At 38.8% G+C, this 25891-nt stretch overlaps 1 long non-coding RNA gene and 1 other non-coding gene across 2 annotated transcripts; both read right to left on the reverse strand.

The window, feature by feature from the left end:
- Nucleotides 1-13341: 13341 nt before the first annotated feature.
- LOC140484533 (uncharacterized) lies at nucleotides 13342-19239 on the reverse strand. Its single transcript, XR_011962239.1, has 3 exons — nucleotides 18652-19239; nucleotides 13678-13805; nucleotides 13342-13373 (listed from the first exon to the last, which is right to left on the reverse strand). It is a non-coding gene; the product is annotated as an uncharacterized lncRNA (long non-coding RNA).
- Nucleotides 19240-23090: 3851 nt separating this feature from the next.
- trnas-gcu (transfer RNA serine (anticodon GCU)) lies at nucleotides 23091-23172 on the reverse strand. The gene has a single exon. It is a non-coding gene; the product is annotated as a tRNA-Ser (tRNA).
- Nucleotides 23173-25891: the final 2719 nt, after the last annotated feature.

The raw sequence follows: 25891 nt of genomic DNA on the forward strand, positions 1-25891 counted from the left end.
TACAGTGGGCTAGCAACCCTTGGAGACTGGAACATGACAGATGCTGGCATTTGCATCGATGAATAAAATCTGGAATATTAACCCCGATCAGAGAAACAGAGGCAAAAAGTTTTAATTTGCTGAAAACCCATTCATTCTTGTCCCTTTAAAGGGGAATTTGCCGTCCTTAACGAGACCTGCCAACACATGACTTCAGACTCACAACAGTGCGGTTTACCCATAGAATCACTCTGACTCAGTTCAAGGTGAATTAAGAATAAACAATAAATAATGTTCAGACCATGATGGCCACACTCCGTGGGAGAATAAAGAAGAATAAAAAAAATACACGGATGACGGAGAAAATTGGAAGTCATCTCTGCGTGGACTCAAATTCAACTGATTGTCCAAGCTAAATGGACACATGGATGCACACACCGCCAAGAAGTCAGGCCCATAGGTGGACTTCAGGAAAGGATTCAATTACCCGCTGAAGTGTAAACCTACGTTCCCAGGCACAATGTGGACAGGTCATTCACCACACCCATATGTGAGAAGGGATCACTCAGGAGGCCAACTGGCGGCGTCACCAGCATGTTTACAAATGACATCAGGGGTCCGATTGTGCTGTTATTGCAGGTGTTCATCACATCCAGCAATGAACCATGTTTGGACGCCTGTTTCCAGTGGAGTTCCACTGTTTCCTGATGTAGATCAACGATTCAGACTTAGTTGTAGGAGTCATGATTTAGAAGTTTGCGGAGGATGCAACAATTGGTCATGTATTTGACTATGATGAATAATGTCAGGGCCTGCAGAGATGTATCAATCAGGTGGAAAATATAAACGGCGAATTGAATTGAATCCAGACCAGTAAGTGGTAACGAATTTGGGAAGTTGGAACAATAACAGTGAGGAGTCTGAGTGGTGAACAGAACAAACAGCAACAAAGAGATCTTGGACTGGATATTCACTTTTCACTGAAGGTTTTTGGACAGGGAGCTCAGTTGGATATTTTCTGTTGTTGACCTCAGACTGTGGATGATATTTGATCTTTAGCAACTGCCAGTTTAGAGAACAACTATAAGAATGAGCACAAGTCTGGTCAATGCAATAATCAGCATTTTTAAAAATTGTAAGATAAAGAATGGAGGGCTGAATTATATCACTTTGACCATCAAGACCGCTTCATCACTCAGTGAATTTACCACTGATACATCTCCAAGTCATGCCGGTATGTGCCTTGGAGGTTAACTTGCAAATGGTAGCACTTCAGTGCATCTTCAGCCTTGTCCTTATAGTCGGTTCAGTTTTTGAGCTTTGAATGTTCTGTTAACACAGCCGAGATGACTTTCTCCACCGCATCTTGTAGGTGGTGCACTCTATTGCAACTGTGCCTTAGCGGTGAGGGTAATAAACATTGAGGTATTGAACGTGGTACAGTTAAGTGACTGCGTTGTCGTGGATAAAGAATGGAGGGCTGAAGTATATCACATTGAGGTATTTAACGTGGTACAGTTAAGTGACTGCGTTGTCGTGGAGGATGTCCAGTTCCTTCAGTGGTATGGAAGCTGCACACATCCAGGCAAATGGAGTGAGTTCTGTTACACATCTAATGTGTGCCTTAAAGATGATGCAGGCTTCATGGAGACATGAGTTGTGTTAATAATCAAACGAAGTCGACTGACGGACATTTTTTTTGTAGTCAACTTCTTTATATGGGCGGTCAGGTTCCATTTCTCCTAAATATTAGCTATGAGGGCGATTAGATGGAGCACTTCAGTTACAATGAAGCCATTGAATGTCAATAGAAATATGATTAGATTCTCATTTGTCAAAGTTATCATGACTGTATTTGGTCCATGTGTGAACCAATCCGATTCCAATCGCTATCTGATTTCAAGTTCCAGTTCCCGTGCTGTAAGGGACAGTAGATATTTACGAGGATGTTGTCAACTTTGGATAAAATGGAGCTTCGTGGAAAGATTGGTCAGGCTGGGATTATTCTCCTTGAAACAAAACGGTGGGATCTAGACAGGGTAGATACAGGCAGGTGCCTTGCCCTTTGCTCTGAGGAAAGCACCAAAGGACATGATCTCAGAATGAGATATCGCCCATTTAATTCAGAAATGAGGAGTAATTTCCATGCTCAGAGAATCTGTGGTTTTTGTTTGGCAACCGAAGTAGAGGCTAGGTTGTTGGGTATTTTCAAACTGTGTCAGGTAACTAATCAGAAAGATGATGAAGTTTGTCGAGGTAAGTGAGCAGAATGGAATTGAAGATTATCAGATTAAACATTAGTTCATTGTATGGTGGGGCAGACTTTATGAGCTGAATGGCATATGTCCACTTTGTTTAACATTTGGTCTGACGCCAAATTTATTCATAAGTCGAGAATTGTGAGTGGATGGGATGAAGTGATAGAAAAGGTTTATCAAACAGATCAGGAACGAAGCTCGTAAGCTCATGAAGAAGAAATGTGCTGTGACCTGGGGGCAACAAATGACACTCTACACAGCACAGGTGGCTGTTTACAGAAGCTGTGATTGCTGAAGAAAATTGATCGACATTGTACAGTTAGCAAGTCAGTCATCACGCTGCACGTGAAAGAATGAAAGGTTCGTTTCATTGGAGCAGTTTTCTGCGGTTCCAATTCCGAGTGACTGTTTGAAATACTGACCAAATCATTGTGTGGACTGTTAGATTAAATTAATCATGAACAATCCCACTGGATAAACTTCTGCTCCCGATCACTTGCACGCTATTTCTCTGTCTGTCGATGTAAATTCATAGAAAGACAAGATGGAATGAGGGGCATAAAGAAAAAATGTGTACCTTCTCATTACACCAATTTAATTTACAACTGAATAGAACATCTGCTCTCATTCTTTATTTCAACTTTAATGTGGTGTTTATTATTCGTGAATTTCCTGTGCAGTGAAGGGAAAGGACACCAGAGGTGTGAGATGCAAAGTAAAAATGCAGGAGTGGTTTGTGGAATTTGCAACCAAAGCGTGACTCAAACCCGTGAATGCAGAGCACGGTAGTGTAATAACCCACAACCGTCATCTCTCAGTCTCCTCAGTATGTTTTGGAAAGGGGTGACATGTGACCTCATCAAGGTTACATGTGGTGAAAGTCGTGGATAAGAAATGTCTAGAGCTAAATCGAATCCACACCATTGTGTTTCTGCTTTCACCAGAATTACAATCACAGCAAAATCCAAGAAGTAGCCATGCTCGTCGGAATGAACATCTGTCATTGATTCATTCAGAAACAGAACTGTGTCAAAATGAAACAGCGAACAAGAATTTCCCGTCATATTCACACCCACATCTTGCCTTGACTCATAATTTCTTCAGTCACGTTCTCTCTCACGCGAAGAAGTAGCCATGGAGAGGGATATAAAGGCGATGTTGTGGTTCAATAGCCGTTCTCATATGGATTAACTGAATTGGGTTAAATCGCAAGAAGCGCTGTTTTGTTCGTTTCATTTTATTAATTAAACTGAAAGTCACACTGTTCATTGTAATAATCGCAAGTGAATTGGATTTATCTCATTGGAACGATTAATGATAGATGCAAATTTTTTCCGAATTTATTTCAGCTGAAAGAAAATACTGCTTAGAAAAAAAGACGATTAAAGTCCAAAAGAAAAACCAACAGTTTTGTTGCTCGTGCTTTAGCAGTTCAATGATCATTAAATGGACCAAACATCATGGTGATCACATCTTTTAGCCACGTGATTAAAGCAGGAAGTCGATCTCCAAGTAACAGATCACTTACTGTTCATTATTTAATATCTTTCCTTTACAATAAAAAATCCACTGAGTTCCATTTGCAATGCTTCAGATGGCATAATATGCCAAATCTTTCCAAATCCAGGGTATTTGAAACAAAATCTTATTCAGCTGTGCATGTTCACGAAATTTCTATACTTTTAAAGTCGACCAACTGAGACATTGTTTCCCCGCGGCTTCCAACCGACTACACCCCACCCCTACAACTTTACCTCGCCACAGGCTATTTCTATACTTGTGAAATTTATTCCTTATATGTCACCAAATGTGCCTTTCAAAATATTTTGTAAAACAGGTTCTCGGAGTGTCAGCGATTCTGCTCTCATCATTTCTTTATCCCTCAAAGGTTTTGAAGGTTTGACTTTTAGATATTTACTAACTTGAACACAAAAACACGAGTCACAAAAATACCAGACGCAAAAAAAAGTCACCAAAACCATTGGCTCAATAAGGCCCTTATGTAAAATATTCTACTCAACAGTAATTCGACGACCGTGAACATCTTCATATCGTTCTTGCAAAGAACACTCTTATTCTTCCTAAACTTTTATTATCGTAAATGAGAAGAAAATGAGGAGTGAAAGTCAAAATAAATACAACTTACAGTGTCACTTTTCAGTATTTTCTCTGAATGAGCAGATAAAGATTTTTAATGCGCGAGCTCAAAATGTTTTCACCTACAGTTGTACTAAGCCAAAATTAAGTGATTTTATTTTGCGATACTTCCGCTGGAACCCTGATTGGAAATCTGCTCCGTATGTTGATGTTCGCATCCTCGGTCATTTGTAATAAAGCATGGTTATTGGTGTTAGTGAAATATTTTGTGCACAATTACTGAACTCAGATGTAAGAAATCAAGTGCATTTATTGAGTGGAATTGTTCACCAAATATTTACTGTGGTTCTTGTTCTCAGGAACAATAAGATACTTCCTCAGGTTTTTCTCCTGAGCAGTAATTAGATGACCAGGAAGACTTTGTGTGACTGTATGCGCCGTGTCTGTGAGCATTATTTTTCAATTACATTGAGATATTTTACTAATAACGGAAGGGATTAATAATCGTGTGTTAAAAGTCTTAACTAATGTCATATTTTCTTTTAAAAATTACGAGGATTCCTTTGTGCAACAATGATTTGGAGATGCCGGAGTTGGACCGGGGTGGACAAAGTTCAAAATCACACGACACCAGGTTATAGTCCAACAGGTTTGTTTGGAAGCACTAGTTTTCAAGGTGCTGCCTCTGTATCGGGTGATCTGATTCACAGACAGGGCCGAGTAAACCAATGCTTCCAAATAAACCTGATGGACTATAACCAGGTGTTGTGTGATTTTTAACTTCGTGAAACAAACTGAAAAACCACATGTGATAAGTGAGATATATGCAAAATCGATTTTCAAAGCATTTCATCTTTACATTCCATATGACTCGGCCATTGGAAAAATAAACCGAACTCTCAGGCAGTTCATCAATTGAACATTAAGTAGAAATTTATCTTAATAAAAGACATAGCAATAATGAGATTACTTACGATATTTTAATGTACAATAAAGGTAACCTGAAGAACTGAAGGGTAATAGCAAGTGACATTTGCTTCATTTTACTGAAGAAAAAAAATCTAAGTTTTTTTCATCTTGCTTGGACTAGAGAATAAGGATAAGTATATGTGAGGTGTTCAAATATACAATACTGATATGCTAAATGTTTATTGAATCTTTTCTGCAGAATTAAGTTCACAGAATAAACAATATTTGGGCATTCATGATCTGATTGGAATTAAAATTCTTTTGTCCACCATATGCATAATAATTGGATGGAGCAAGGTATTTTGATTTTAAAAACAAACGAATTTCATTTTTAGATATATTAAATTTTGAAAACTACAAGGTCCACAAACTTAAAATTTAGAGACAATGCAATGTGACACATACTTTTATTAATAACCTGCAGATAAAAGATTGCAGAGTGTGAGATTACTAGAAAGAACAACAGACAGATGCAGATCCAAAACTGGATTTAAAAGCAATGCAAACTCCGCTTAGTTATATTCTAATCTCTATTCTAAGGTGCTCTGATGCATCTCTGTTAAAGATGAACTCACACCTCTGAGTCTCGGAGGAGAGAGACACGACTAGAGCTCCACAACTGCCTTTCATTATCTTCCCACCAAGGAAGGGTGGGATTATAATCGATTGTTTTTACTCAAATGCAAACGAACCAGTGTTCATTCTGATAATTGTGCTGGGAATTAATTAGACTGTTTCTGTGTAATGGACTGAGAATAAAATGGCAATTCACAATAATGATGGAACTAATCACATATGCTCTTACTTAAAAATTAATATTATGATAATTGAGAGAAAGATAAATAGACACATCATGCACTTATTGTAAATTCATAAAAATACAACTGCTGTAAATGTTTAAAGTGTTTTTTTCTTATAATAGAAAGATAATTAGAACATTTAGCAGTAGGACGGAATCTGAAGAAAATGTTATTCACTGTGACTATTCAGCTGCAGAGAACTTCCCCTCCTTCCACAAACGTACAATTTCCAACAATTCCATATTCACTCTGATTGATAAAGGAAAGAGCAAACACCTGTAAAATCCTTTTTTCTTGTTTACACAAAATGTCACAAATTTTTTTTAGCTTTAAAGTATTTAAATCTTACTGTGAACAGAAATGCAATAAATCTTGGCGTTGAAGAACAATATAATCAAACCAAATTAAAATACACATTGATATTCACAATAATTAGGAGAGTGAACACTGCAATTTATTTCCATCAGTTGATGTACTGAGCCATAATTCCAATTTCATATAACATTTGGATTAGGCAATGGTTAGATATTAGCAATAACAAAATTATTATTATACTCTCAGTGAACTGAATATTATTGAGAAATCTCACATTGCTATTTGAATGAGCAATGTGTCGAAATAAACAGTAATTATTGGTGAAATGCCATTAGTTATCTCATAATTGATCAGTTTGTGATTACTTTGATTGTAGAAATGATTAGCATTCAAATATTTCCAATGAGCATTGGATAGAAAGGCAATGCTTTTTGGTGTAGACCTGAACGGTTTTGTTTATTGCAGTATCGGCACTAAGAAATAATGGATTAAACTGTGATGCGAATCTCACCTTACTGAATATTTCCAAGTTTTCTAACATGTTTCTAGTTCAATCTTCAGTATACAAAAGGGTAATTTTGGCTCAGCACATCTGTAACGGTAAACATTTCAATACATCTCCACCAAAGTTATTAATCTGACAATTCAGAACAAATATAAAAAAAATTACCTCTGTAAATGTCATTGACTATATCTTTTGATTATACTCAAGTTCATTCTCTACTTACTTTATTCCTATTTCTGACACCAGGGATTAATATTGATGAGATTAAATGTCATATGAGTGAGACATTAGTTTTCTCTCAATGATCTGTGCAGCACAGGAATAGGTCATTTGGCCCATAACGTTGTGCTGAACATAATGCAAAAGAAACTCACCGCATCTGCCGACCCTTGGTCCATATTCTCCCAAATTATCTAAATGAACATTAAAGAGCCTTAATGCATCTGCCTCCCCCACCATCTCTGGAAGTTCATTCCAGACACCTAACCCCCTCCTCCCGTGTAAAAAAAAATTGCTCCTTGAACTGTCTCCCCTAACCTTAAACGCAAGTCACATAGTTTTGACGTTTCAACTCTGGCAAAAAACATTCAGAGTGTCAAACCTATCTATGTATCTCATGATTGTATAGAAATACATAAAGTCTTCCCCCAGCCTCTGCCACTCCACAAAAAAGCAGAATGAGTTTTTCTCGCCTCTCCAAATCCAGACAGCATCCTGGTAACTGCTCTCTGTACCTTCTCCAAAGCCTCCATACCCGCCTTGTAATGTGGCGAACAGAAATGAATACAATCGTTTAAGTATGCCTTAACCAAAGTCTTATAAAATGACTTTGGTTACAACATGACTTCCTGACCCTTGTAACCAGTTCCGTGACCAATAAAGACAAGCATGCCATTTGCCTTCCTTACCACCCTATCTATTTGCATGGTCATTTTCAGGGAGCCATGGTCTTGAACGCCAAGATCACTTTGAACAACAAAGCTGTTCAGGGTCCTGCCATTATACACTTTTCCTTAGTATTAGATCTACCAAAGTGAAACACCTCACACTTATATGGATTAAACTTCACCTTGAATTTCTCTGCCCATATCTGCAATTTATCTTTTATCCTGCAGCATTCCTTGACAACCTTCTACATTATCCACAACTCCACTGAACTTTGTAATGCCTGCTAACCTATTAACTCACTCAATTCGATTTTAATCCATGTCACTTATATACATTTGTATCATAAACAGAAAAGTTTCAGTACAGATCCCTGTGGAAAAAAAGACGGAAAATGAAGGAAATGCAGAATTATTGAATAAATGCAGTTTTTCAATGACAGAACAATGCGGATGAATAATCTCTAAAGGTGTAATTTTTGTTTCTAAATTAACCCAATATTTTAATTCTCAGTTTACTGATCTTAATGAATACCTAGTAAAAAAAAAGCTTTGAAAATATTGAATCATTTTAAGTGTTGATTTCTAACATTAATTGTTAGTTTATTGCCATTTCAATTACCACACCATAATGCATTTTAATCTTAGTAATGAGCACCAAACGATTCACATTTCAGTTTAATCCATTATTTCTTAGTGCCAGTATCATAATGAAATATTAACTTTCTTTTCAGGTCAACAGACCTGCAATCCACCAATGGTTTCTCATCCAAAACTCATAATAACTACCTCGTTTTCTTTCATTTGAATTCTGATATTAATGGAAGGAATATTAATCACCCTTATCAATTAAGAAGTGGCTAACTATTTTTCACATAAATATTTCAGTTCTTTCCAACATGTTGCATAACTACATTGCAATAAGGGTTTTCTCATCATTCTTAAATTTGCTATCAACCATTTTAAAACTAATTATCGCAAATTTCAAACCAGTAATTATTGTTGAAATCTAATATCTCCAGCTTTAGATGAGGAATTATGGCTCAGTACACCAACTGATGCAAAACGTATTGCACTCCACAATCTCTTAATCTTACCAAAAATAATTTTCAGTGTGGAACCTTAGTTGGATTGAACTGGCTGTGAGCAAAAATGCATTCAGAAGAAGGGTCACTGGACCCAAAGCACTAACTCTGATTTCTCTTCACAAATGCTGCCAGATCTGCTGAGCTATTTTCCAGCAATTTCTGATTTTGTTTCTGATTTCCAGTATCCACCGTTTTTTGCATTCTTGTCTTGATTGTTTTTCATTTCAATGCCAACATTTCTGTTTTCTGATTATTACAATAAGAGCTAACTGTTTTCATGTTAAATATCATTTCAATTTCATGTATTTCTTCTGTACGCAAAACAGAATTAACAAATGTTTGTTCTCGCAAGGTTTGTGAAGGTTTGTAGCTCAGGTTGAGGTTTAGGGTATAGGTTTGCTCGCTGAGCTGTAGGTTTGATATCCAGATGTTTCATTACCTGCCTAGGTAACATCATCAGTGGCGACCTCCAAAGCGAAGCGAAGCTGTTGTCTCCTGCTTTCTATTTATATCTTTCTCCTGGATGGGGTTCCTGGGTTTTGTGGTGATGTCATTTCCTGTTCGTTTTCTGCGGGGTTGATCGATGGCATCTAGAGCTATGTGCTTGTTTATGGCATTGTGGTTGGAGTGTCAGGCCTCGAGAAATTCTCTGGCATGTCTTTGCTTAGCCTATCCCATCCCAGGATAGATGTGTTGTCCCAGTCGAAATGTTTTTTATTACACTGATGATGTTATCTAGGCAGGTAATGAAATGTCTGGATATCAAACCTACAGATCAGCGAGCAAACCTACACCCAAGATGTTTGTTCTATTACAGTAAAACTTGAATTCTTAGAAATCACAATTTTGCGAAAATGAGGGAAGTTGTCTTTCTCTGAGTAGACACATTGAATGACTAATTCTTTATTTCCAATTCATATGCATTATAAAACAGTTTAATTTTCATTTCTGTATATGAATAATTGTTTCAAACATATTGAATTATTTGACTATCGTGACATTTGCAGTATTAAAGATTCTACAGTGTAAATAATATTTAAATTGAGAGAGGAAAAATCGAAGAGGGATCTGACGGGCAATTTTATTCGTACAATATGTTTGGCACATATGGGGTGAGCTGTGAAAGGAAGGGGCAGCGGCTGGTACAATTACAACATCTAAAAGACTTTTGGACAGTTACATGGATAGAAACCCAGAAGGGTATGGAACAAACACAGGAAAATGGGACGAGTTTCGTTTAGGAAACCTGGCCAGCATGCCAAGTTAGGCTGAATAGGCTTTTTCTGTGCTGTATCAATCTACCATTCTACAATTCAAAGTTGACTGTGATTGGTAAAGGAGAGAACGAGTGGGTGTTAATTCTGTTCTGTGTACAGAAAAAAAGGAATGAATTTAAATTTTCTCATGTAAAATAGTTCACTCTTATTGTGATTAAAAACACAATGAATGTGAACATTGAGTGAAATATAATTAAATCAATTCAACTATGTTTCCATGGTTAAAGTAAAAATTGATCTTTACAATGATTGTGAGATTGTATACTGCAATATCTTCACAACAGTTCTTGCACTGAGCCTTTATTGCACATTTATACCCCTTACTGAAGTGAACAATTATTAGATATTAGAATTTTGAAAATCTATCTACGCATTTAGAAGAAGAAGCAATTTAATTTTGCTATGTGACTGTGCAATGTGTAGACATGAACAGGAATTATTGCTTTGAAATGCAATTGCAGTTCCCTGAATTTCTACGGCTGAGATTAATGCAATCATTCAAATCAGTAAAAGTCAGATACTTTCAAAATATGTTGGATGCAAAATCACTGGTTCCATTGTGGGTTAGTTGACCTGAAAACAACAATATTGTTACAGTGGATTAAATTAAACAATACATTAAATTAAAATGTGGATCACGTTAGAAACACAAACAAATTATTCTGCAATTATTATAAGGCTAATGAATTCAAAATAAATGCTGTAATCTGAACAAATAACTCAATTCAATATTTTAAAAACACTTTGCTCTGATGTTGATTAGACGTTCATTATGTTCAGTAAACTGAAAACTGAAATATAGTCGCGAGATTGATGGACTGGGAACAATAAATGAGCCATTCAGTTATTATTGAAAATAATTTATTTTTGATGAAAAATGCAGACAATACAATTCAAAAGTTATTGTGTTTGTTGACCTGAACAAGAGATGTAGGTAACTTCATTTCTCGCAAAAAAAATACAGTAATGCATTTCATTCAATTCAATTAATTGTAGAAACATGTATTTTTAATTTATGTAATTTTATCCTGATCAATGTTCAAACATTAGTATCTGAATTAGGAAGAAAATTATATGTAAAGGAAGTGAATATCTGAGTGACCACAAGATACAGTCAATGACCTTTGATAGAAAAAGGAATTTGCATGATTTTGTGATTATTGAACATTAATAAGTAATGTTGTAATAAAAATGAAAACAAAATCAACAGTTCCAAAGCAGCGGTTTGTTGTAACAAATTGAACATAAAAACACTTCTGCAGGGCACATGATCTGAAAAAGCAAAAAATCTCTTGACGTGATATATCAGCTAAAAGATACTTTCCTTTTTTTAAAAAAAAGGGGTACAACTTTCAAGAATTCAAAAGTTATTGTGTTTGTTGACCTGAACAAGAGATGTAGGTAACTTCATTTCTCACAAAACAAAGTGGAATGGGAACTTTAAAATTTTTTTTGCAAGAAACACAATGTAGCTTTTAGTGTAATCATTTAAATTAAAATGAATGTTCGTATGGAATTGAAATATAATCAAAGCAAATGAAACTATTAAAATAAACATCAACACGAATTCCATTATTGAACTAAAAATCAGCTAGCATTGCACTATTACAATAAAAATCAGCATTTGCTATGATTGCAAAACTGTACAGTGCAATGTGTTTACACAAGTCGATGTATGGAAATATGATACTACACTTTGGGATGAATGTACTGGATTGAACTATTATTAAATATTGGATATAAGCAACAATTAGTCTGAAAAACAGTTAATGTCAAACATTAAATTGGTGAGAAATCTGATTTTACTGTGCAACTGTGTAAAGTGTAGACATGAACAGTAATTATTAGGGTAGAATAGCAATCTGACATGACTTAAGGTTTCATATTAATTCCATGATTACTTTGTGTTTTCACATCAAGAAGAGATAAAATATTTACTATGAATGCTTGGTTGTTTCATTGGTTGGTTTGTGGATGTTTTAACCTGGATAGAATGACTACATTTTTCATTGTAAGAAATAACATATTAAACTAAAATGGGATTCTCACGATGCTTGTCACAAAGATTTAACTGAATTACCGTCTGGTTCATGGAGTGACAATGAATTTACAATTAATTTTAGTACTCTGGCAAATTAAATGATTCGATATTTTAAAATTATTTTGCTCTAATGTTGATTAGACTTTTTATTGAGATCAGAGACTTGAAGATTAAATTGCTTTTTTGGTGGATTGACAAAAACATATTAGACATTCAGTGATTATTAATCATCATTGTTTTGTCATTCATAATTCTCAGTTATTCAAGAATTTCTTGCTTTACATTTCTTCCCAAAAAGAAAAATAATTTCATGGAATTTTTCATATCATCAATATTTACAAATTTGAGTCAGAGTTGGGAAGAGAATAAATAGATAAGGAATGTGGGTATCACAGCAAAAAATAGGCAACAGTATTTGTCGCACAATTATTTTCAAAATTTCTCTGAAAAAATGTATAATCGGTTATGCGCAAATGCTTGCAGCTACAAATACAGTGAGCCATAATTACACTTTTGCTGTGATGAATAGTCGAGAAACCTATCACAAACCTTAGTAATATTCAGGAATTTCTTCATCTCAATAAATGTCAGTATTAGCTTGCTCATCTATTAATGATGAAGGGTGATTATTGGTCAGAGAAAGATGTGTGTAAATTATAAGAAGGTGCCTAATGCATATCTTTGGATGGGGTGTTAGCGTGATGTTTGTTGTGGTTATTCATCCTGGGAAAAATAAGCTTATTACAAAGAGATATTCAGTGAACAGTGATTAGGTGACCTTGAAGACCATCGTTTGGTATTATGTGCAGTGATTAAGAGTAATTTGATTTCAGTAGCATTGGGCTATTTTGCATGATTTGGCAAATGATTAATAATCTTGTGACAAAATTTTGAGGATGATCATGAGCTGTATTCGATCCATCCAGTGGGTTGGTACAAACATCCTTCACTGTTTTCCTTACCATGAGAGGCGTGTTATGCTCAGGAACTGGCTGGAAGCCAAGATGCCAGAAAGTCTGGTTCAACCTCTCCAATACACAACTCTCAGGCTGGTTGTCACTGGATCCCAGGAACTTTTTCGACCTCTTTTCTGGAGCTGAATGATGCTGGCTCTGTTTGATTTCATTAGAGCAGGTTTCTTTTCGATCAGATTTCTGTGGCTGTCGGTGATTTCAAACATTCAATTTCGGGCCACAGGTCACTTGACCTCAGTCAAAAATTAAAATAGAGTTCACTTATTGTGACAGCGATGTGATGATTAACGGTGGCGTTTTAACAAATGAAATGATTAAACATTTTCCAGCAGTTTACACAGACATTAATTAGATATTCATTAAGATATGTAAACTGAAGTATAATCTAGTTGCAGGATTACTGAATTGTAAGAAAGATTTAGTTACTGTGTTTTCTAGAAGGAATTGTTTAATCATTCAAATAGGTCAGCTCTTCCTGAATTCTACGTACCTTCCATTGGTTTATTTGTAGCGAACACTCATCTAGGACTCATTTGATTTGTCTTTTAAACTGTGTTTCAAGATTTCAACGGGACATTGACATTGATCTGAGCTGAGAAGTAGGAGATTGAGTTCAACCTGGAAAAGTGTGAAGAGATTCATTTTCGAATTTTTAATTTGAATGCAGACTATTGAGTTAAATGTAGGATTTTTGGTAGTGTGGAGGAACAGAGGGATCTTGGAGTCCATGTCCATAGATCCCTCAAAGTTGCCACCCAAGGTGACAGGGTAGGTAAGAAGGCACATGGTGTTTTGGATTTCATTAGTGGGTGAAGCATTTAAGACCTGCGAGGTTATGATGCAGGTTTATAAAGCCCTGATTCAATCATACTTGGAATATTGTGTTCAGTTCTGGTCACCTCATTGCAAGAAGGGTGTGGAAGCGTTTGAGAGGGTGCAGAGGAGGTTTACCAGGATCCTGCCTGAAGTAGAGGGCACGTCTTCTGATGAAAGGTTGAAGGAGCTCGGGCTTTTCTCATTGGAGCAAAGAAGGATGAAAGGCAACTTGACAGACAGGCTTAGAAAGAGTGATGAGAGGCTTAGATAGAGTGAACAACCAGAGACTCTTTTTCCCAGGTGTAAATGACTATCATAAGAGGGCATAATTTCAAGGTGAATGGAGGCATGCTTAGTGGAGATGTCAGAGGTAGGTTCCTGTTACAGAGTGATGAGTGTGCGGAATGTACTCCCAGCAGTGGTAGTACAGTCAGATACAGTAAGTGTGTCTAAGTAACTCATGGCTACGTACATGAATGATAGCAAAAAGAAGGGAATATAGGTTAGTTTGATCTTAGAAGAGGATAAAAGGTTAGCACATGGACCAAATGTCCTGTACTGTGTTGTACTGTTCGATGTTCTATGTACTGAACTGAACAGTTATTACATATTAGCAACAAATAGATTTTCAAAGCTCTATTAGCGAACATTAGAATAATGATAAATCTCACCTTGCTATTTGACTGAGCTATGTGTGGACATAAACAGGAATTATTGCAGGGAAAAGTAATTAAGGTTTTCAAAATTAATAAATTTGAAGTTACCGAGGTCATTCAAATGGCGGCCTTTGTGGGGAGCCGCAGAAAATGGGGGAGATACTAAATGAGTATTTTGCATCAGTATTTAATGTGGAAAAGGATATGGAAGGGATATAGACTGTCGGGAAATAGATGGTGATATCTTGCACAATGTCCAGATTACAGAGGAGGAAACCCTGGATGTCTTGAAATGGGTAAAGGTGGATAAATCACCAGGACCTGATCATGTATACCCAAGAACTCTGCGGGAAACTAGAGAAGTGATTGTTGGGCCTCTTGCTGAGATATTTGTATCATCGATAGTCACAGGTGAGGCGCCGGAAGTCTGGACTTTGGCTAATGTGGTGAAAACGTTAGGGCAAGAAGGGCAGTAAGGACAAGCCAGGGAACAATAGACCAGTGAGCCTGACCTCGGTGGTGGGCAAGTTGTTGGAGCAAATCCTGAGAGACCGGACGTACATGTATTTGGAAAGCCAAGCACTGATTATGGATAGTCATCATGGCTTTGTGCGTGGGAAATCATATCTCACAAACTTGATTGAGTTTTTTTGAGGAAGTAACAAAGAGGCTTGATTTTGGCAGAGCAGTAGATGCGATTTATATGGACTTCAGTAAGGCGTTCTTCCCATAGGAGACTAATTAGTAAGGTTAGATCTCACGGAATATGGGGAGAACTAGCCTTTTGGTTACAGAACTGGGTCAAAGGTAGAAGACAGAGGGTGGTGGTGGAGGGTTGTTTTTCAGACTGGATGTCTGTGACCAGTGGAGTGCCACAAGGATCGGTGATGGGTCCTCTACATTTTGACATTTATATAAATGACTTGGATGCGAGCATAAGAGGTATAGTTAGTAAGTTTGCAGATGACACCAAAATTGGAGGGGTACTGGAGAGCAAAGAGGGCTACCTCACATTACAACAGGATCTGGACTAGATGGACCAATGGGCTGAGAAGTAGCAGATGGAGTTTAATTCAGATAAATGCGAGGTGCTGCATTTTGGGAAAACAAATCTTAGCAGGACTTATACACTTAGTGGTAAGGTCCTTGGGAGTGTTGCTGAACAAAGAGACCTTGGAGTGCAGGTTCATAGCTCCTTGAAAGTTAAGTCGCAGGTAGATAGGATAGTGAAGGCGGCGTTTGGTATGCTTTCCTTTATTGGTCAGAGTATTGAGTACAGAAGTCAGAAGGTCATGTTTTGGGCTGTACAGGACAGTGGTTAGGCCATTGTTGGAATATTTCGTGCAATTCTGGCCTCCTACCTACCGGTAAGAAGTTGTGAAACTTGAAAGGGTTCAGAAAAGACTTACAAGGATGTTGCCAGGGTTGGAGGATTTGAACTACAGGGAGAGGCTGAACAGTCTGGGGCTGTTTTCCCTGGAGCATTGGAGGCTGAGGCGTGACCATATAGAGATTTATAAAATTTTGAGGGGCATGGATAGGGTAAATATGCAAAGTCTTTAGTTCTGGACTCCCCGACCCCAGAACTAAAGATGGTAGGTTTAGGTTGAGATGGGAAGACATAAAATAGACCTACAGGGCAACCTTTTCACACAGAGGGTCGTAAGTGTATAGAGGAAGTGGTGAAGGCTGGTACAATTGCAACATTTAAGAGGCATTTGGATTGGTATATGAATAGGAAGAGTTTGGAGGGATATGGTGGGATTAGATTGTGTTGGGAAATGTGGTCGGCATGGATGGGTTGGAGTGAAGGGTCTGTTTCCATGTTGTATGCCTCTATGACTCGATGACCCTTAATGAGAAAAAAGTCAGATTTTTACAACGAGTGTTGTATCAGAAATCATTGATTCTTTTGTATGTGTGATGATCTGAAAGAAAATGGATTTTTATATTACTGTATTAGTACAAGGGAACACTAGATTATTTTCAAATATGAAATTCACTGTAATTGTTAGCCAGAATAAGTTAAAGCTTTGTGTAATTATTGTAATACTGATGACTTAATAATTGTTGTTAGAATTCTGAAAAAAGAAAATGTTATACTATTTGTCCTAAGAGTCAATAAATTAAATTGATATATGAACCACAATATACCTGTTAGCAAAACTAATTTAAATTATTATGCAGTTATTGTCAAGGCAATGACTTGATAATTAGTGCTAGTATCTAAACAAATAAATTGATTCAATATTTTGAAAGCATTTTGCTCTGAAATTGATTGGATATTTATTAAGATCGGAAAACGGAGGGAATAAAATGCAATAGCTCGCTTGATTGGATTGAAGAAGAAAATGAGACAGTCCATGTCAGTGTCGGTTACCACAGCACAGTCCTTTTGGAGACAGGTCCCACTTGCAGATAGAGCTGAGCGATGCAGCAACCAACAGATCAGATCTAAACTCTACATTCATTCCACATCCAGTCGAGAATGGTGGTGGAGAATTGAACAACTCACCGGAAAAGGAGGTTCTACAAATATTCCCATCATCAATGATGGAAGAGCTGAACACATCAGTGCAAAAGATAAGGCTGAAGCATTCTGGGAGCTAAATATCCAAGAATGCACATCCAAATGAAAAGGCAGGCAGGTGGGCAGAGAGGCTGGGGTTAGTGAACAGTAAGAAATGGAATTAAGTCAAGAGCAATAAATGACATTGGCTCAGATGATGGAGAATCTGTGTGGGTGGAGATGAGGAACCGCAAAGGTTAAAAAAAAATAATGGGAGTTATCTGCAGAGCTCCAAACAATAGTCAGGATTTGGGCATAAGTTGCATGAGGAGATAGGAAAAGCATGTAAGGAAGGTAAGGTTACAGTGATCGGGGGGATTTCAATATGCAGGGGGACTGGGAAAATCAGGATGATAGTGGATTGCAAGAAAATGAATTTGTGGAATCTCTACAACATGGCTTTTTGAAGAAGGTTGCAGTGGAGCCCACTAGAGAACAGGCAATTCTGGATTTAGTGTTGTGCAATGAGGCAGACTTGATAAGGTAGGTTAACGTGAATGAACACTGAGGAGGCAGGGACCATAATATGATAGAATTTACGCGGCAGTTTGAGAGGGAGAAGATGGAATCAGATGTAACTGTATTCCAGCTGAATAAAGGCAGCTACAGAGACATGAGGGAGAAGCTGGAGAGAATTGACTGAGAGAGGAGTCAAGCAGGAAAGAGAGTGGAACAGTGATGGCTAGGGTTTCTGGGAGTGTCCGGGTGACACAGTAAAAATTTTTCCCGAGGAAAAAGCAGCATGGATCAGGGAGGGTGAGGCAACCATGGCTGACTCGGGAAGTCAGGGAAAGCATACAAGCAACGTATCACATGGCAAAGGGCAGTGGGATGTCAGTGAAATGGGAAGCCAAAAAAGAACAATGGAGAACAATGAAGAAAAAACATAAGGAGAAAGAAGATAAAGCATGAGAGAAAGCTAGTCAGTAATATTAAAAACATGATTGCCAGAGTTTCTTTAGTTACATAAAGTTCAAAAGAGAGTCGAAAATGGACATTGTGCTGCTGGAAATTGAGGCTGGAAGAATAGTAATGGGGAACAAAGAATTGGATAAGGAACTGAATAAGTACTTTGCATCAGTCTTCATGGTGGAAAACACAAATAATATCCCAAAATTTCAGGGACAGTCGGGGGGGCGGGGGTGGGGGTGGGGCGTGTGGCGGTGGAACAGAGATGAGTGTGGAATACAAATCACGAACAGATCAGGCTTGGTCTTATTGAATGGTGGAGCAGGCTCGAGGGGTCAAATGGTCACCTTCTTCTTCTTTCTCACATGATCCCAGGACTGAGAGCTTTGTTTAAAATTCATTCACTAGATGTAGGTGCCACTGGCTAGGGCAAAATGTATTACCCAGAGAGCATTTAAGAGTCACCAAGGAGAAAATGCTAAAAAATTGAAAAATTTGAAAATAGATCTATTACCTGGACAGATGGACCACGCCCCAGAAGGTGATAGCTGAAGGGATAGTGGAGGCTTTAATTGTGAGCTTTCCGGTATCACTGGAGTCAGGGACTGTCCCAGAGGACAGGAACATTGCTAATATAACCCCCAACCACAAGAAGGGAGTAAGGAAAAAGAAGGGAAATAACTGGCTATTAATCCTGGCCTCAGTCATTGGTAAATTGTTGGTACTATTTTGTCAGTAATATTTAACGAACTGGTTATTTCAATTATAATGCAATCTCTACAAAAAGACCAAATATTTTTTTGACGACAACAAATTTTCAAACAACTTCTCTCAATCTATCTCTCCTTCCTTTTCATTAGACAACGTAGGGAGGCATGGAAACACTACAGTGATGTAAGCTATACGTAATACGGTGAGACAGGAAAGCTAGTATGGCTCATTTTGATTCTTGAAACCCACCCAGTGAAGCAACACATTCACTGCATAATAAACATTAGACAACATTTCAACCCCACTCATACCGGCATGACAGAAATAAAATGTGGGTTGGTTGGACAGGCTGGTTTTGTTTCAGTTGGAGTGAGGGGTGACATGACTGAAGTATATAAGATTAGATTACTTACAGTGTGGAAACAGGCCCTTTGGCCCAACAAGTCCACACTGACCCGCCGAAGCGCAATCCACCCATGCCCCTTACCTAACACTACGGGCAATTTAGCATGGCCAATTCACCTGACCTGCACCTTTTTGGACTGGGTGAGGAAACCGACGCAGACACGGGGAGAATGTGCAAACTCCACACAGTCAGTCGCCTGAGGCGGGAATTGAACTCGGGTCTCTGGCGCTGTGAGGCAGGAGTGCGAACCACTGTGCCACCGTGCCGGCCAATAAGATCCTGCATGGTTTGATAAGGTGGATGTGGAAAGAATATTTCCTCTTGTGGGTCATTTCTGAACTAGAGGGAACTGCTTTAAAATTGGCTTCACCCTTTCAGGACATAGATAATGAAATTTGTTTCCTCTCAGAAGGCTGTGCAACTTTGGAACTCTGCCCCAGAAGGTGGATTCACTGAGTATTTTTAAGACACCGGTTGATAGATTCGTGTTAAGGGGCATTGGGGTAAGATGGAATAAAAATCACGAACAGATCAGGCTTGGTCTTCTTGAATGGTGGAGCAGGCTCGAGGGGCATAATGGTCACCTTCTGCTTCTTTCTGACATGATCCCAGACTGAGAGCTTTGTTTAAAATTCATTGACTGCATTCTTTTATTCCTGACATACCTATGGAAAGCCTTAGGGTTAACCCTGATCCTATCCGCCAACAACTTCTAATGTCTCCTCGTGGCTCTCATGTCTCCTCCTGGCTCTTCTGAACTCTCTTATTAGTTCATGCAGGGAAACGATTCTGTCTGCTGCACATCATTCCACTTCGAAATATCAAGCATTATTCCATATTGATTACTGTAAACGTTAACCTTTAACAAGCCATGACAGTGAAATCACTGAATCCTCATCACTATACGAACAGGGAAGATTTCTGTTAACATCACTCTGGACACCATGAGATTCGCCATTCTATTCTCCCATCCTACTGTGCGTGATCCCCTCGGCCCTATTCCGGTGTTGTTGTTTGGTTTACAAAACTGAAGCTATCCAATCATCTTTGTATTTCAGTTTCTAAAGGATGAGACCTTCTCCCTGAGCTGGCAATGTGCTTGCTCAGTGGTGATATCAATGTCCGTGAAAACTAGAAACGTGCTTGAAATAGGCCATTCCTGTTTTTTTATTCCAAGAACTTGAGGCAAACCGTTCGGCTGGACAGGAAATAGCGGGTGTGAGCAGTGATCAAGTTTGGCAGCAAGAACGAGGTGAGTTAGTATAAACTACAGAGTAATGGGGAAACAATGGGCAAGGAACACTGGGACGGGAGGGGCTGAATGCTTCCTTTCTTTGCTGTAACCAGACATTGGTGCTGAACTCTGAAATGGGACAACATCAGGCAAGTCGGTGAAATCTTACTTTCTCCTTGTTTTCTACCGAGGCCTGTGTCACACTTGGGGAAATGTGTCTGCGTGCTTCAGTCTATGGGTAAAAATGGGGTTCAGTAGCCATCTCAAACTTTAATCCCATTTATTATGTTTTACGAGATTAAAACGTTCCAGAGAAATTAACATTCAGGTGAAACGTCAGAGCTTACAGTTTTACAGGCCAAGTGCTGGGAAATGAGATGAAGGGACCCATTTCCGTGCTCTAAACACACGGTAATTCACTCATTTTTGAGGGGAAACATATCTGCAGTGACATAATTCCAAAAACTGTGTTATGAAGAAACGGTGCAACTGCTTCTGCCCTCATCCCTGGTGGTCTAGTGGTTAGTATTCAGCGCTTTAACTGAGTGGCCTGGTTTCTGAAAACGAAACGTGCCTATGAGCAATGTATTGGGCTATTCCAGGATTGCCTTCTCTGACAACGGTGGGACATGACTGATGTTGTCTATGATATGTAAGTGCCAGTGTTTGAGTTGAGTCGACAAAGTTAAAAATTACACAATATCAGGGCAGAGTCCAGCGAGTTTATTTGGAAGCACTAGCTTTAGGAGAGCAGGTCCTTCATCAGGTGGGTGTTTTTCTGCAGAAACTTGGTGTGTGTGTCAATATGCGCGATCTTTTGGAAGATCATCTGAACTTTAAACGACCGTTCGTGGTGTCGACGGTACCCAAAACGAAACAAGGTAATAAGACATTTTACATCATCAACAACACCCTCACAGGTATAAAGTTCACCAAGGAGGAAGAAACCGACAACAAACTCGCATTCCTGAACGTCACAGTAGGAAGAAAGGACAACGGAGAACTACAAACCTGCGTATACAGAAAACCGACAAACACTGAGCAAATACTTAACTACACCAGCAACCATCCCAGCACACACAAACGAAGCTGTATAAGAACACTATTCCAACGAGCCACCACACACTGCAGCACAGACGAACTTCTGAAGACACAGGCGAACCACCTATACAACGTATTCGAGAAGAACAGATACTCAAAAAATACAGTGCGCAGATTCCTCAAGAACAAACCACGACAAGCAGACCAAACACAGCCAGAAACCCTAACCACCTTACCATACATCAAAGAAGATTCAGAAATGACAGCCAGACTACTAAGATCCCTCGGAATCTCAGTAGCACACAAACCGACCAAGACTCAAACAAAAACTAACATACTTAAAAGACCCAGTACAACCCATGGACAAAAACAACGTCATCTACAAAATTCCATGCAAGGACTGCCACAAACACTACGTAAGACAACAGGAAGAAAGTTAGCCACCAGGATATATGAACACCAGCTGGCCACAAAAAGACACGGCCTTCTCTCCCTCGTAGCCCTACACACGGATTAAAAATACCAGCATTTCGACTGGGACAACACATCTATCCTGGGACAGGCTAAGCAAAGACACCCCATAGAATTCCTAGAGGCCTGGCACTCCAACCACAATGCCATAAATAAATACATAGATCTACATGCTATCTGTCAACCCCTCAGAAGACGAACAGGAAATGACATCACCACAAACCCCAGGAACCCCATCGAGGAGAAAGATATAAACAGAAAGCAGGAGACGACAGCTTCACTTCACTTGGAGGTCGCCACTGATCTTGATGTTACCTCGCCAAGTAATGAAACGTCTGAATATCAAAGCTACAGCTCAGCGAGCAAACCTACACCCTACATTTTAAATCATTTTTCATGTTTATGTTGCATGAATCTGCGGTTATTGATCCACGGTTTAGTTTCACTCCCTACAGGTAACATTCTGATTTCTCCAGTTGTTCATGGTTCAATGTGATGCATCCAGTGTGTGCATAACGAGAGGGAGCTTGTTTCCCACATCTTGTGTTTATCTGTGCCTTATGTCCAGCATTCATCAATGGCGAGAGCAAGGGGCGAGGGCGAGACCAATGTGTAAGTCTTTCCGTGCCCATGCACGGCACCCACATCGGCAATTCTCCACTGTGCATGTACAGCCAGTTCTCAGTGCCCCTAAACCCACGCCCTGCCCCTTTTGAAATATCTCCATTATTTTGTGCTGTCTCGCTGTGCTCTTCTCACCAGGATGAATTACTTCTCCTCAACGTCCTTCATATTTCATCTGACAAAACATTCATTAAGAATCCCTTTGCATGAACATGCACTTCGCAGCTCTCGGTATTTGATTTTCCTGGATGTCTTTCATACGAAAAAACGTTCACAGCACTGACATGAAAAAGAAAATCGCGTTTCTTTTCATTATCCCAAAGCAACCTCCATTTCAATGCAGTTTAGTTAAAAGGCACCAACTATTCTTTGAGATTTTGCAATCGGGTCAATGCATACAAACTGTCAATTGGAGTTCCAGTTTCAATCATCTGAAAACAGCACCATTGAAAGCCATTGATGACAGCGACGAGAGTGGGATTCGAACCCACGCGTGCAGAACACAATGGATTAGCAGTCCATCGCCTTAACCTCTCAGCCACATCGTCACAGACATAGTGTAGGCTATGACCTTATCAATAATTGAAATGCATAAATTATGCAGAGCAGCAGACATTTCTCCCTGGTGTTGGTGAAATGAGAAATAACACAGTACGGTTCCAAGATGATGGTCTGACCCCTGGGTTGTGGGCCAAGTGCACTCCCACTGCCACACTATGCACACAGTGATCTGAACAAAAATGAGGAAATGAATATGTAACAGACTGGAGGAGAGTGCATAGTGCCCAATGTCATTATTCGGATGACCTAATTTCCGCTCAGATGTTTTTGACACCCACTTGTGTACAGAACAGACAATTTCAAAATCCAAAATATGGCTAAACTGACAACTGAATTCAACAATGCAAAAACCTTGATCTGTATCAATTTCCTGAGCCGCGCGACACCAAGTCACTGTATGATCACAGCAACACAGTGAGCAAGTGTCAGAAGGAAAATGAGTGTAGTGCCACAGCGCATGATGGGAGCAGCACGTGACGCACGGGGAAGTGCATTTCCCACAACAGGAACACTTCCCAAACAGCGGACTGCGGTGGAAGGATTCAGAGGGGGTTTACACTTTGAAAATTGATGCCAGAGACACAATGGAGATCTGTCATTGAGTCCGTTCAAGATGAAGATTTTAAGATTTCTACACATGCAAACCAAAATAAAAAGCTCATGAGTTCGTGAAGGCAAAAGATGGAATTGTATATTTCATCAATTGACATCTTTACAATGCGTACCACACCACTTTCCTCACTCGGGGACAGAACCACTGGTGAAGATGATCATATAATCCCCGTTACTAGCCATGGAATCAGAGAAACTCGGTTTCCCAAACGTTAAGGTAAAACCAGGATTGTTGAGGTCAGCATTAATGTGTTGCTCCTGTGCTGAAGGTGACCAGTGCACAGTATCTCTGTTTCAGTATAGTGGGCTGTGCTGTGCCGAAGTTTGAATTTTGACCCTCACATGGAGCAGCTTCAATTTGTCGTTGTGTTGAGGAGTACGGACAGAAGGTGATATTGAGCAAAGCTAAGTTTATGAGAAAATACCCGTGTTTGTGGATTGAGAAACAACCTTTTCTGGATAATGACTCCTTGATCTACAAACATACTGAAAATATCTAAAACGTGAAGAGACGTATGTGGAGAGAGAGCCGAAGGTGATTTTTCAGCAGATGGATAACGTTTCCCATGTGCACTGCGTTAAATTCCGGGAAAATAGATGTTGAACTGGTTTCATGTTACACAGTTTGTTACAAACTCACAAAGGTTATTGCAATAATAAAAACAGAAATCACATAGGACCGTTTGAATTTTGTATTGAACTGAATTTTGGTCTGAGCATATTTTATCTTCAGTGGCATGCTGCAGAGAAGTACAGAGGGTTAACAATACAAAAGGACAGAGTCTTCTTGGTGGATTTCTTGGGTGGAGTTAAGAATGTACGAAATATAAATAACATCATGTGAATGTGGTCAAGTCTTTAACGTAGGTGTTGCGTCTCCAAGTGACGATTCAATTTCTACTCATTAGGATATCACTTCCGTCTGCCATTATTTTATGACATCAGCTCCATTTACAGAGTTTCACCTTGAATAATACGCCACAACTTACCAATCCATGAACATGTTACACTGAGTCTTATTCAGTTGTACGGGTTCATGAAATGTCTTTGTGTCTGAAGTCAACCAAATTCGAAATTGCTACGCAACCACCCTGACTTTCACTCAATGGTAAATTCTCTCCTTGTACGTTTGTTCGTGTATCTTTTAAAACACTCTGAAGTCAGCTTCTACGTTTTATTTTTGGAAAGTCGTTCACGATTTTAATAACTCTATTGAGTGGAAGACACTCTCATCCAAACTTTTCTTAATCATTCACGAATGGTTTTCAAGCTCGAACGAAAGTTATTGATTGACTGGAAAGAGGGAATTTCCCCAATTTACTCATTCAAACCTCGCGTTATGTGAAAATCTCATTTGTTTACATCAACTTGCGTGTTTCTGCTCCAGCATTTCCAAATCTCGTGAATAAACCCCTTCATTCTTTCTATCATCCCGCTTGTATCCTTTCTGATATTTTTATGTCTCAGTGAACAACGTCACTTGGCTTTCTGCTATCTTGCTATCCAGGAAACAGTGTCTGTGCTCTTTCTAACTTCTTCACATGTTTTTGGTGGAGAATGAGGACAAGGATTACACACAATGTTCCCACTGAGTGTGATCAAACGATTTTACCGTTACACTATGAAATTTTTGCTTTTTAAATATGACGCCTCTATTTATAAACTCCAATAAGGTAAATTACTATCTATCCAGTTCATGAACATCGTCTCCATGGAGACGAAAATTATCTATCACTTCCTTTATTCTTCCACGGAATGTCTGAAAGGTTTGTAAGGACAACATCTCTCAATCCCCGTGTCCTGAGTCAGTCCCAGCTATTTCTAAAAGGCGACTGAAGTTCAAATCCTTCATAGTGTGTCTCCCGTCATTCCTGTGCAGACTGGTTCTGGGCAGGAAATGCCATCACCAAAGGCCACCGTGGATCTGAAATCAACAGTTTTCATATAGTAATGGTCGTACCTATTGTGTATCGTATTCCGTGTTCTTGTTCAATTTGTTCATAATTTCATGGGTCCCTGTATTGAATTCTATTGAATGATTGATTTGTGAATGGAGACATTCCCTTCACCACTCATTCGAAACTCCCTGGAACA

The sequence above is a fragment of the Chiloscyllium punctatum genome, chromosome 13, assembly GCF_047496795.1.
Source record: "Chiloscyllium punctatum isolate Juve2018m chromosome 13, sChiPun1.3, whole genome shotgun sequence".
NCBI classification, from domain to species: domain Eukaryota; kingdom Metazoa; phylum Chordata; class Chondrichthyes; order Orectolobiformes; family Hemiscylliidae; genus Chiloscyllium; species Chiloscyllium punctatum.